This window comes from Typopeltis vanoorti, chromosome 2, assembly GCF_054136105.1.
Source record: "Typopeltis vanoorti isolate ZY-2024b chromosome 2, IOZ_Tvanoo_1.0, whole genome shotgun sequence".
Classification (NCBI taxonomy): Eukaryota; Metazoa; Arthropoda; class Arachnida; order Uropygi; family Thelyphonidae; genus Typopeltis; species Typopeltis vanoorti.
The window spans coordinates 68,116,082-68,129,702 of NC_143550.1; the positions used below are offsets into that span (position 1 = coordinate 68,116,082).

Sequence of the window (13,621 nt, forward strand, 5' to 3'; positions counted from 1 at the left end):
ATAATAATAATAATAATAATAATAATAATAATAATAATAATAATAATAATAATAATAATAATAATAATAATAATAATAATAATAATAATAATAATAATAATAATAATAATAATATAGAAATTCTGTGTAGCTCAGTGGATGTGGCGTTTGCACACCATCGCGCTAGGCCGCACGAAGGAAGTCTTGGTTTCGAGTCTAGTCGGCGACTAGAGGAAATTTTTCTAAGCCTTTTTTCGACCGGTTCCCGAGTTAGTCGATCTCTGGCACGGGCAAGCAGGTTTTTCCTCCCGGAAACTCGGGTTTTTCGTCCTGTAAACTCAAGAAAATCGACCGTAGAACCCACATTATTTCAGACATTAAATATATTGTGTTAGGGTTAGAGACCACGAGATGGCGGCACATTTGAGCCGTCTCTCTTCACTGCGTACCGCTTAATTAGTGATAGCCTTGGGCCATCTGTCTCTGATTGGTACCAGTGGAGATTGAACTGCCCACTCAGTCTCCAAAAGTTAGATAGGGCTAAATGGCCTCGCCTACTCCCGTATATACGGGAATAAAAAGGCGTTAGCTGATTTTTTTTTTTTTTTAATAATATAGCATTTATTCGTTTAACATTGAGTTATATATATTTACAATCTTGATTTTTTTAGTATATCTAAGTGCTATAACTACAGCACTGAAATGTGATATATGGATTTGTATTTTTTTTTAAATCTTGGATGAGATGTAATTTCTCACCTTTCATCCTCAAAGCTTATTTGTAAGCTTATCTGAGGATGACACCAGTTAGTTATTATTTATTGGTTTGTTTGCTGCAGCCATTTGTTCGTGTGTGCGCACGCACACACACACACACACACACACACACACACACACACACACACACACACACACACACACACACACACACACACACACACACACACACACACACACACACACACACACACACACACACACACACACACACACACACACACACACACACGATAACGTGGAATGTCTTGATATGTCGCTGTCGCTGAACTGGAAGCCTGAATGAATATATTGTGTTTCATTAAGTTTGTATGGTATTTTGGGTGCATGTTTCTTGTTCTTATAGCTCTTTTCAGGCTATTGCAGTTTGTAAGGTTTCTGTATTCATCCTGTTATCTGATCCAGAGATGATAAACAAAAGGTAATTTGTTTATCATGTCTGGGATGTAATAATAATAATAATAATAATAATAATAATAATAATATTGTTATAACTAAGTTCGACACGGGAGATGCAATAATTATAATTATTATTATTATAGGATACTCCAGGAGTTCCTTAGCCTAATGGAGGGAGGATCTAAACATCATGCCAAGCACTGTCTAACATTCACGCAGTATCTATCATAGTTTGCTTTGAACTCTTTCACAGTCATGCCACCCACAACAGACTCCGGCAAGCAACCTGTTCAACTCATTTACCATTCTGCAAGCAAAAAATCGATTCCTTACAACGCTGAGCATGAAACAAAACAATGAAAAAAAAATATATAGATATCTTAAGATGTGAATCGAAATTACCCGCTACTTTCAAAATGCCTGCCCAGTATTCCAAGTCATGATCTTCCAAGAAGCATTCTGAAACAGTATAAAAAACATCATACCGCAAGCGTCTTGAAAGAAAAAAAAAATGCAACTGGCTTAAGACAAAAACTCCACCTTCATTCAAAGACTCCACTGAAGCCTTCAATATTTGTAGTATAACCATTATTATTGAAAGGACTAAGTAGAAAACTTGCCTCCTGTGCCAATGGAAATCATGCCTTGATTCCTTACATACGAGGGTGGTATTAAAAGTTCTTGACCTCGATCATGGATGGCAACACTATAGGCAATATTTTTTCCAAGTTGGTACATCTGTCATAAGCATCAGTGTGAAATTGTAAGTTATTCTATCAAGTAGTTTGTTTTATACAGCTGTCTGAAGTAAAAGTGTTGTCGTATCCCTTGAAACGGATAAAAATCGAGTGTCATATGGTTATAAAATTCTTTGTAAAAGAAGGTTTAACGCCAAAAGAAAGTCATTGGAAGTTCATAAACGTTTATGAGCACTCTTCTCCTTCGTTTTCGACAATTAGGAAATGGGCTGCTGAGTTTAAACGTAGCCGTACAGCCTTGAAGATGATCCACGTGAAGGACGTCCAAAAAGTGCAACAACACCAGAAATCATTGATCAAGTGCACGATATGGTATTAGATGACCAGCTAGTCAAAGTGCGTGAAATTGCTGAGAGTACAGGCATTTCAAAAGAACGTGTAGGATATATTTTGCATGAAGAATTGCATCTGAAAAAGCTTTGCACAAGCGAGTGCTGTGCTTGCTCACAGCAGATCAAAAAAGCAAAAATTTCTGAACAGTGGTTGGAGCGTTTTAACAAGAATAAAACTGATTCTGTGCATCGATTTATTAGTATGGATGAGACGTGGATTCACCATTACACACCAGAATCCAACAGCAGTCAAAACAGTGGAGAGAAGCCGGTTGTTCAGTGTCAAAGAAGACAAAGTCGGTTCCATCAGCAGGAAAGGTGTTTGGGGATGCTAAAGGCACCCCAAAACACCTCGTGTGTGTGTGTGTGTGTGTGTGTGTGTGTGTGTGTGTGTGTGTGTGTGTGTGTGTGTGTGTGTGTGTGTGTGTGTGTGTGTGTGTGTGTGTGTGTGTGTGTGTGTGTGTAAAGAGATTTAATGACTAAAATCGAGTTTTAGGCATTAAATCTCTTTATAAAAATGTATCAAAACAACGGAGTCGATGTTCCCGAATGCATATATATATATATATATACACACACGCACACGAGGTGTGACAGTTTAATTCCCGGAACGGCTGCATACTGTCATCACCCATGTGGCGATTTGGTTGGAGTCGCATGAGCAGGACCGCCGAGAGGGGGGTGACATCTGAGACTTTTGTCACGCGCCCGGCATCGAAAAGGGCCCAACTGTCGAGCCCTGACGTGTCACATAACTGTATTTAAAATGCATGGTTTTAATTCTCATAATAATACAACAATGATAAAGGATAATGGCATATCGAGAATGATACTGTGTTTTGTTTTAGACAAACAGCTACGCTCTTTAGCTCGTCGTGAGTGTCCGGAAGACACTGATTCTCTCCATTGACCATTGACGTTACTGACAGGATGGGTGAAGCACAAGTGCTTTTCATATTCCCCTTTCTCTGTATTGAGAGTTATTTGGGAATGGGAGATTTGTGAGCAATTAAGCTCGCCCTCTGAGAGCAGTAGTGTTAGCTATGATCAGTTGAGAGAAGAATAGCCTTCGGTCTTTTGTGTTTGTAGTAATCAGTCTCATTGTAATTGACAGCTTGCACGATTAGTGGGTTTGAATGTGAACTTGACTTCACGAAGAATTTTTCTGCAAGATCACGAAGAAGAGAGGAGATGTATGGAGTGCCGGTTTCTCGGTGAATTTGTGAATTTCTGATGAACCACGGTGCATCCAGGATCATCCTAAGGCATTTGTTTTGGATTCTCTGTAATTTTGAAATGTTTGATCTTGAAGTGTGACTCCATGCTGGTGAGGCGTAGGTAATGACTGGACGTATTACCATCTGGTAAAGAAGCAATTTATTATGTAGGTTCAATTTGCTCTTGCGGTTGATCAATGGGTAGATCTGAGCTATGACTTTGGAAGATTTGGAACAAACGAGATTGATGTGTTTGTTGAAAAGGAGTTTCTTATCCATCAATACCCCAAGATATTTGGTCTCTGAATGCCATGGGATCTTTTGACCAGAGAGCAGGATGTCTTCTTTGTTGCAGATCTTTCTTCTTGAAAACATCATGGCTGAGCTTTTGAGGGGGTTTACTTGAATTCTCCAGTTGGTGAACCAGTTTGCTAGCTCATTGATACTTCCTTGGAGTCTAGTGATTGCTAGGTGAGGGCTGAGCAATCTGGCTAGAATAGCGGTGTCGTCGGCATAAAGAGCCGTAGTAGTTTTTGGGTTGAGAGGAACATCTGCCATGTAAGTTGTGAAAAGTATTGGGGCCAGAAGAGAACCTTGAGGTACTCCCGCCAGGATTTTGTGCCTTGAAGAAACAATTCCGTTGAGTTTTACTTGCATGTATCTTTCATTGATATATGAATATATGAGTTTCACTAGTTTAATTGGGATATTGTTTTCAATTAGTTTGAAGATAAGGCCTTGATGCCAGACCTTATCAAAGGCCTTGGCAACATCCAAAAATACAGCAGCAGTATGAAGGTGCCAGTTAAAGCCATGAGTGATATGTTCTGTTAGTCGGTGAATTTGTTGCACCGTGTTGTGAGCTTTGCGAAACCCAAATTGTTCATTTGGGATTATTTTCTGTTGGTCCACTGCTGATTGTAGTCTTGATAGGATGACCTTTTCTGTTACTTTGCCAAGACAGGAAAGAAGACTGATGGGCCTGTAGCTTTGGGGAAGTTGTGGGTTATTACCAGGTTTTTTCAGAGGTATAATGTCAGCGACTTTCCAATCAGAGGGAAAGTATTGGAATCTTAAGATGGAATTGGTAATATTAACTAGATGAATTATGGCTTTCCGTGGGAGTAGCTTTATTATTCTATTGGTAATGCCGTCAGGGCCGGGGGCCTTTTTATTCTTCAGATGGGAAATGATATTTATTATTTCTGTTGGAGATGTGGGGGTGATGGTTTCTGAATCATCCTTAAGCTGACTTAGTGCATTTCTAACTTTACGATGAACTTTGTAAATAAGATTGATATTTAAGTTTGCATAAGATGGGCTGCATTGATTTTCCAGATTGTCAATTAGGGCTCTGCTTTTTCTTCATCTGTGTGTGCAACTCCAAGATTGGTCTTTAAAGGGGGAAGTGGTTGTCTTTTGGTATGAAGAGATTTTACAAACTTCCACATGGTGTTATCTTCTGGGTTGATTTCTTTCAGTTTGGTTTCCCATTTGGAGTTTCTGTGGACCTGGAGGGCTTCTCGAACCTGTCTGTTCAAAGTGTTTAAGGTTGCTTTGTCCTGCAGGGCTCTGGTGTTGTGATATCGCTTTCTGGCCTTGTTTTTGGCTCTAATCAGGTCCATTATCTCTTCTGGGATCTTAGAAGCGTGGAAGACAGTGGTTTGTGTGACTGATGCTATTGCTGTGTTGATTTGCCTAGTTAAATTGTGTACAGCTTGATCTATTTCTTCTTTTTTACGAATGACAGGGGGAGGACCGATGTGGATTGGAAGAACCTTAGAGAGCTTGTCCCATGGTATGAAAGAATGATGGGGAGAGAGTTGGTCTTGAAGTCCTAACCTGAGTAGGATGGGATTATGATCTGAGTTAAGCTCTTCTACTGTCTCCATCTGGTATTGATATTTGATGTTTCTGAGGATAACTATGTCTAATACATCAGAATTTCCTGATGGGCTGTAGTGGGTGGGCTCAGTGGGTCCAGCTACTATTGATGAGTTGAGTAATGTGTAGTTGTATAAGGTACGGCCTTTGGTGTTGATTGACGAACTGAACCAGGCCGTATGTTTAGAGTTAAGGTCTCCAGCTATAATTATGGAATCCGTGGAGCCGAGGATGGAGTCTAAGTCTGCTGTCAATAGTGGAATACTGGGAGGATTGTACGCTGCGTAGATTTTGAGTTTGCCAGCGTTATTTGTGTGCACCTCCACACCCGTCACCTCAAGGTTTAGAGTTTGGGGGTTGGTCAGCGAGTTGTGGCTTAAATAATTTTTGATAAAGATAGCTGTTCCACCTCCACTAGAGTTAAGTCTGCTTTCCTGTATAAAATATAACCTCTTAGTTTTGGATTGTTTGATGGTCTGAGGTGGGATTCACTGATCAAGATTATGTCTGGATTGTATCTTTTTGCAAATTCTTGCATTTCGAGAATTTTGTTTGTTAAGCCATTGGCATTCCATGCTGTTATCATGAGAGAATTTGGTTTAAATTTTTTAAACATTATAGAGAGCTGTTAATATGGATTGGGTTTCTAGGTAGAATCTTTTTCTGGAGGATGGTGAGGTGCTTGCTTTGCTGAATTCATGCAGCATTGTTGCAAGTGACGAGGTTAAAGCTGAGGTGAGATTAGAGCTTGTTCGCTCTTGTGATGAAGAAGTCTGGTTTCTTACCGCTTCTGCATATGATTTGGACATGGTTGAGGGTCTAGTGCCTTCCTGTGTTGTCGAATGTGAGGTAATATGTTCTGGAGGGCGAACTTCTTGGATGTGCATTGTGTCATTTCTTGGAGGAGCGTGGTTACTTCTTAATGATCCACAGTTTTTTGGATGGAAAAGGCAACCGTTGTAATTAGAGGGGTGTGGTCCTCTACAGTTGGCACAACAGGCAGGTGTCGACCTGGGTTTGGTGCAGGAGTTGGTTTGATGACCCTCACCGCATTTTAGGCATCTATATGCAGCTCTGCACAGTTTTTGGGCATGCCCGAACCTCTGGCATCTGTGGCACTGCCCTGCCGATGCCTTCTTCCTTAGAGGTTCGGTTGTGATTTTAAGCTTACAGATGTCCGTTACTTCATAGATGCTTTTTTGTGTATTAGAGATTTCGACCAACACCAGTGGCATTGGTGTTTTATCTGACCTCAACATTCTAGTGACTTTGGTTGGAGTCAGTCCTTGATTGATGAGGTCAGCTGTAATCTCATCAGTTGAGATGCCTTCAGCCACTCCTCTTAGAACTACCTTTAAGTTCTTCTCGCTTGCTAGCACAAAGGTGTGGAAGGGCAGTTTGGAGTTATCAAACATTTTGGTCATCAAGCAGTAATCGGTGACAGTGGTAGGGTGGATCTTTACACCCTCTTCTGTATTTCTTGCCCAGGAAAAATTGACATTATGTTCTCCTAGGGATCTTGAGACTGAGGTCCATTTGTCTTTATCTCGAAGGATAACTGGAGGGACCTTTTCTTTTCTGTCTTGGGAGAGCTGATTTTGTTGAGTTGTTACATTATCTTCCAGTTCACCTCCCGATGTTCTTCGTCTTTTATTAGATTGTTCCTCATGAGAACAATCGAGCTGTTGGGGAATCTTTGTAGGTAGAACAGGTGTAATGTCCTCTTCTATGTCTAAATCATCATCTTCAGTGTCATTTACTTGAGTGAAGAGATTCAAGCAGCCAGGGTAGTCTGTATCAAATTTCTTAAGGATGAATTTGAGAATGTCAAGTGACATATCTTTGTTTAGCTGTTGAATGGCGTCCTTGATATCGTTTACATTCTCCATTCTTGTGTACGAAATATTAAGATATATTTCGGATAGGTATGATGGCGAATAGAACGGGCTAGGGCCAGAAAATTGTATCAAAAGTTAAATTCTTACCTTCTATTCCGTAAACAAAGCAGATTCATCTAAAACTAACTAATCACCACTGATATCAAAAAACATTCTTCACAACAACAACCGTCATGCGAGACTACTATGCGAGACGCCCACTGATTCTCTCGGCGCAGATCGCTTTAATTATAGCGGGTGATGACGTCAACAGGCGTTCGTGCAAGGTTGTTGCTGCCGGCTGCGTTAGCTAGTAATTTCATTCACAGTAATGTTCCCTGCCAGAACGCTTCGTTCTTGTTAGTATTTTGATAGACAAAGGTTTTGTGATTGTTTGTAAAGTGTGCAACTGTATAGTGTAGGCCATGCACTAAAAAATAAAAGTAAGTATTCTTATTAATTTGATTTTTTAATTATTAAAATTTATATTTTTAATAATAAAAATTTGACCCAACAAAAATGTATCATCATAAATCTGGAAATCAAAAACGAAAGGAGAAACTTGTGGTCCGGGCCCCACTTTTTTAAGTGGGGCCCGGACCACAGACTTGTCACGGGCCCAAAAATTTCTCTCGGCGGCCCTGAGTGTGAGTAATCGTTTTTGCATATGTTTTTACTAACGAGTGCGTAAATCTCAAGTCGACAGAGCCATTTGCTAGTTGACTACTGCAAAAACAACAGTGATCTGTGTGTAAACTTCGGCGTTAAAATGTGTGGTCGAAATTTGGAGCGGCTTGTTAATATCAAATTTTCTGCAAGACTGCTACTGAAATGTGGGCATTGTTGAAAGTGGCATGTGGTGTGGATGCTTTGAAAAAATTTAGTATCTTTGAGTGTCATAAGAGATTCAAAGGTGGGCGAGAAGACGTGAACGACTATCTCAGAAATGGGCAGCCAAAAACAAAAATGACGGACTTAAATGTGAACAGAGTACGAAATTTGGTACGGTCTGACGGACGATGAAGTGTGTGTGATTCAAGACTAATGAATTGCAAATGAATCGAGAAACGGTCAGGGTAATTTTAACTGAAGAATTGGGTATGCGACTCGGATCTCGACGGACGAACAGAAGCAGCTTCGGCTCATATATATTATATATATTTATATATTCTTCTTGTTTTTTTTTGTCTGACTGAAACCGAGAAAACAGGCAACAAGTTAATTTAATGAGGCACACAACATGTTTCGTCAAAAATGACTTCTTCAGGTGTGGGAACACAAAGCAAATGAAAAAAACCATAAAAACACTGTACCATTATAATAGCAGACTTGTAAACCCTTTCATTTGCTTTAAGTGTTCTCACACCCGAAGAAGCCATTTTTGACGAAACATGTTATGTGCCTCATTAAATTAACTTGTTGTCTGTTTTCTTGGTTTCAGCCAATCCAAAAAAAAAAAAAAATTAACATATCTTCTCACCGAGTAAGTATAACTAATGATCATATATATATATATATATATATATATGATCATGTGATTTACCTTGGCATAAACGGCCAAGGTAAATCACTTCCAACTGTTCCAAAAACAATGAACCACATGTCACCTATGCCTTCTGCCAGATTGACATCGGCAGGAACAACTTTTATATAAAAAAAATACCTGTGGCCTTGATATCTTCCACTTTAAATTCCACTTGAAACAAAGACATGTGCGCTTGAACCACGTACTTTGTCATCTCTATACGCTATTTATGCTCTTCTGTCATTCACCTGTCAGCATGGTGCAAATCTATATTCGATCTGTTCAAAAAAAAAAAAAAAAAAAAGAGAAGAAAAAAAAAACAGATAAATGTCTGCTATTAATCGCCCTATTGCTCTGATTTCAGTGCTCTATACAGTGAAGGAGAAAAATTAACAATCAAGTTCTTCATCGCCTGGAGAATTGCTAGCTAATTGGATCCTTGTATGGATTTAGCCATTTGGAATCCACATCATACGTATCTTTACACAATTATCGTCTCTCTCTCTCTCTCTCTCTCTCTCTCTCTCTCTCTCTCTCTCTCTGGATATGGGTCATGGAAAAACTTTGGCTATTGCACTTGATATTTCCAAGAACTTTATTGGGAATCTGAAATTAAAAGCTGCTCTGCAACTTGCCTTCTTTTGGTATGTCTTTCGCTTTTCGTAAATGGATTGCCAATTTTATCTCAGATTGTTCACTGAGTATAGTAGTGAATAGTGTTCTCTCTTCAGATTTCTCCACTAATTAATGTTTTCTTCAAAGCTATTTTTCATCCACGCTTTATCATATATAGGAACCACTTTTTCTTAAGGACTTCAAATTCTGTTCTCTATAATGACAACACTCGTCATCATATATCAAACCTTGCCGTATGATGCTAAATAACTTTGCGTTTTCAGACCTTTCAGGCTTCAAGATCGTCCGCTAAGCGTAGTATTGAATGATGTTCTGTCTTCATAATTCCCAATTAATTCAGATGGTCTTCTGAGCTCTGTTGTTTTACCCACGCTCTTCTCATATACATAAACGATCTCTCAAACTTTACGCGCTCTTCCCTATGATGGTGGCACTCTTCGTTCCTTCTACTCATATGACTAACCTTGCAATTCTCAAACATCTCAAAAAAAAAATCTCAACTTCAAGATCTTCAGTGTTCTCTAATCTCCATACCCCTCCTTCAATGGAGTGGTGAAAACCTAGTCACCTTCAATGCTTCTAAAACCTAATGTTTCTTTTCTTGCAAAAAGACCTCAATACGTCTTCCCTTTCCTTCATAACACTCAGCTCATCATTCAAGGCCAGATTTCTTTTCTTTTCTGATAATTTATTACACTTTCCTGGCACAATCATATCACTTCTGTAGCATCACCTGCACTCTTTCCCTTATTTTTTTGTTATTAAGGCGTTATTTTTCACCTATTCGGCTACTAATATTGTTTCCAAATCCCACATCTTCCCTAACTTTATTTGACAATCTCTCTCTCTCTCTCTCTTTCACACACACACACACACACACACACACACACACACACACACACACACACACACACACACACACACACACACACACACACACACACACACACACACACACACACACACACACAACCAGTTGGTTTCCGCAATGCGACTTTTCTACAAATACTTCCAGAAACACTATTCAGTCATACTGGCACATGTCATCCCCCTCATTTCTCCCAAAATCACAGTGACACTAGCAAGTGTAATTTCACATGACAAACTTTTATAGTTGAATGTTATCCCATTGTTATCCCATTCATCTTTCATTCTGTCTACTTCTATTCTCTCTAGAGCAGCTTTCCCATAAAGTATTTCCCCACTGAGTAAAACCTCCAGTTATTCAAAAAGAAAATCAACCAATTTCTTCTTTCTTAATCCCTGTCTGCATACAGCATCTATTTACGGTATGTTCTACAACATTGTGGTGTGTATATGTGTGTGTGTGTGTGTGTGTGTGTGTGTGTGTGATATAAAAATTCACTAATGCCTTTTCTTCTCCAAAGGGAACAAGTGGAGCTCCTTTTCCCCTAACTTTTGAAGATATGTAGGCAACTAATCTCTATCCTTCAGGCCTTCACTGATATTGATCAAAGCCATCAATGAATCAAAATCTTTTCAGGTGAAATAATAGATTAGGCAACTGCCACCATCTCGTGTTCTAAACACTATATTATTGTCTAAAATTGTGTGAGTTGTATGATAGACTTTTTGAGATGTAGGGTTTAAAATTGTGAGGAAAATCCTAGTTGCCTCGTACAAAGTATAAAAAATTATGATTACTTACTCAAAATTTTGATTTTTGCAGACATTGTGCAATCGCCTCGTTTAAAATAAAATGTCTGTTAGAACGTTGCAATAATATTCATATTGACGCGGTCGAAGTATGAATTTCCTCAATGATTAAGTCGCTTAAATGACTTTCCTTTGGATATCGATTATAAATCACCTGTTTGATAATTAACTTTATTGGTGTAAATAGTCATATAAAATAAACTCAATGACTGCATTTGCTGATTCTAGTATGATAACCAACATAAATTACAGATACATTTTGCTGAAGTTGTACAACTCTCGTTATTTTATTACTAAAAAACAAAGAAAAAATCAGCTAATGCCTTTTATTCCCGTATAAGGAGTAGGAGAGGTATCAGGTTTATTATATTATTTATTATTATTATTATTATTATTATTATTATTATTAAACCAGACTTCTCTATGTATTTAGGTAAAACACATCAAGAATGAAAAAGTATCTCGCTTGTACTATACGATTTTGGTTGGCTGATTATTATTAATATGAATTAAAACAAAAAACTCGATAAATTCATCTGACCATTCTACTTGTCATAACTAGAAAAATCACGGTGTGTCGCGAAATGATGGACCTAACATAAACATACCTAGCAGACGAATTATACAGTATTGTACTATTTCTCACCCCCCCTCCCCTCCTTCTTTATTGTTCGCATGTAATGATACCTTGTCAAGGTTAATACGCTTTGTTATAGATCTCCTGCAACAGTTCTTGGCAATCTGTCAGGTGTATCGTTACAGGTAACCTTGTAACTATGACGTCTGAAATGGACAATGGATACTTAATGCTTGGACCTATGGTTACGTAAAACGGGAATGCTAATGAGAGGTAATTGCTGTTATGCCGTCTGTGACGACGCGACGAAACATCATTGCAACACAAAACATTAAGAAATTAGATACTGTACAGATATTGAAACATCTAACCTTCCCGCTTCCTGTCTTTAGACATAGTATACAGCTGTTGTCATCTTTGTATGGAGAGAAATTTGTCAGTGACTCCCCGAATAATAGCAAGTTGATTTCTGTGTGGTCGTAAAGTACCAAACGGCACATTATGGAAAATATTTACTGTGATTATAAACGGACATTAGAAAAGTCTTTATTTATGCTGTTATGATTTGTTGATACGCATGCACGCTGCATAATCAGCATTAGTTACCAATAAGTTACACATATTTTATCACACACAGGGCTGAAACTACGGGGGAAGAACTCATGCTAGACGAAGCAGTAATATATACAGTATATATATATATACATTTCTCAAATTAAAACGTCGCTTACGCAGCATATATTTAAAGTACTTGGCTATGTGCGTCACCACGTGTTCTAGGCAACTATTTAAGAATGCTACTGGTGAATAATCGTCAATAGTGTTGATCACAATGCGAAAAACAAGATCTTTCGGAGTTTGATAAAAGGCCTATTGTGGGTGTCCGTCTGGCTGCAGCAACGATTTTGATAAATAGCAGAGCTGACTGATTTCTCAAAAGGTGAGATATTCCGGGTATTTAATCAGTGGGAAATAACCCATTTGCTTGTAAATGTGAGTTTGATGTTCAAAACCCAAGAAGAGTAACTGTGGTGCTAAGGCACTCACAGTCACCCTAATCGTCGTCGTTTGAGAAGGCTCGTATAGACAAGCAGATCTTCATGTGTGCAGCAAATGACTGAAGCATTTAATGAAGCCAGTGAACGACCCATATCTCACTGAACTATACGCAGGGAATTGAAGAGGATTGGTATTGACAATCGCTAGAGGAATTCTAACATGGTATTAAAAGAACACGGTATTAAATCTACCATGGGCGCATGATACACTTTCCATGGGCGGGAAAGTGTATTATGCGCCCATGGTACAAAAATTCTTCGTTATGATAATCAGGTGGGCTTCTCTTAAGGATATAATATTCTGTTTATATCGAATATATGGTATGTCAATATCAGTGACGTACGTTGTTTTTTTTTTTTTTTTTCCTAATAAGGCTACAAGACAGACCTTTAGAATTGTATTTATCAGCAAAATAAAGAAAAACTCTAATAAATAAAATAAACAAAACAATAAAAACTCTAATAAATAAAATAAACAAAACAATAAAAACTCTAATAAATAAAATAAACAAAACAATAAAAACTTACGTGAATATTGGCTACACCCACTTAAAATTTATGTGTGACGAGCAGTATTGCAACTTTGCAACCTCAGTTCTCTGGTGACGTCACTAGCCTAAATTTGATTTAAATACATGTAAGTTTTAGATTCCTTGAGGAATATTAAGTGAATTCTGAATAGAAAAGTTATGAATGTACTTAGAACAACAGAACATTAGCGCCCATCATTAAAAAATATAAATAAATAAATAACCTTCATTTATTTATTTTTAATGTAATATTTGTAAGTCGTCGTGCTGTGGAGCAACCAAGAAATGCTTACAGGATCTGGATACTCTCTCCTTCCAAAAAAAAAAAAAATAATAATAAATAAATAAATAAAAAGTGGAAGAAGAAATATTCATGCTAGTATGGGCTTACAGGA

The 13,621-nt window shown here is 38.1% G+C and overlaps 1 long non-coding RNA gene across 1 annotated transcript in view; it reads right to left on the bottom strand.

Moving 5' to 3' along the window:
• Positions 1–13,266, bottom strand: part of LOC150109135 (uncharacterized) — a 48,280-nt gene extending 35,014 nt beyond the window's left edge. Inside the window, exons 1-2 of the long non-coding RNA XR_016550049.1 lie at positions 13,225–13,266; positions 8,887–9,026 (exon numbers count right to left, since the gene is read on the bottom strand). This is a non-coding gene — a long non-coding RNA (uncharacterized LOC150109135). The remainder of the gene's footprint in view (positions 1–8,886; positions 9,027–13,224) is intronic.
• Between the last annotated feature and the right edge of the window lie 355 nt (positions 13,267–13,621).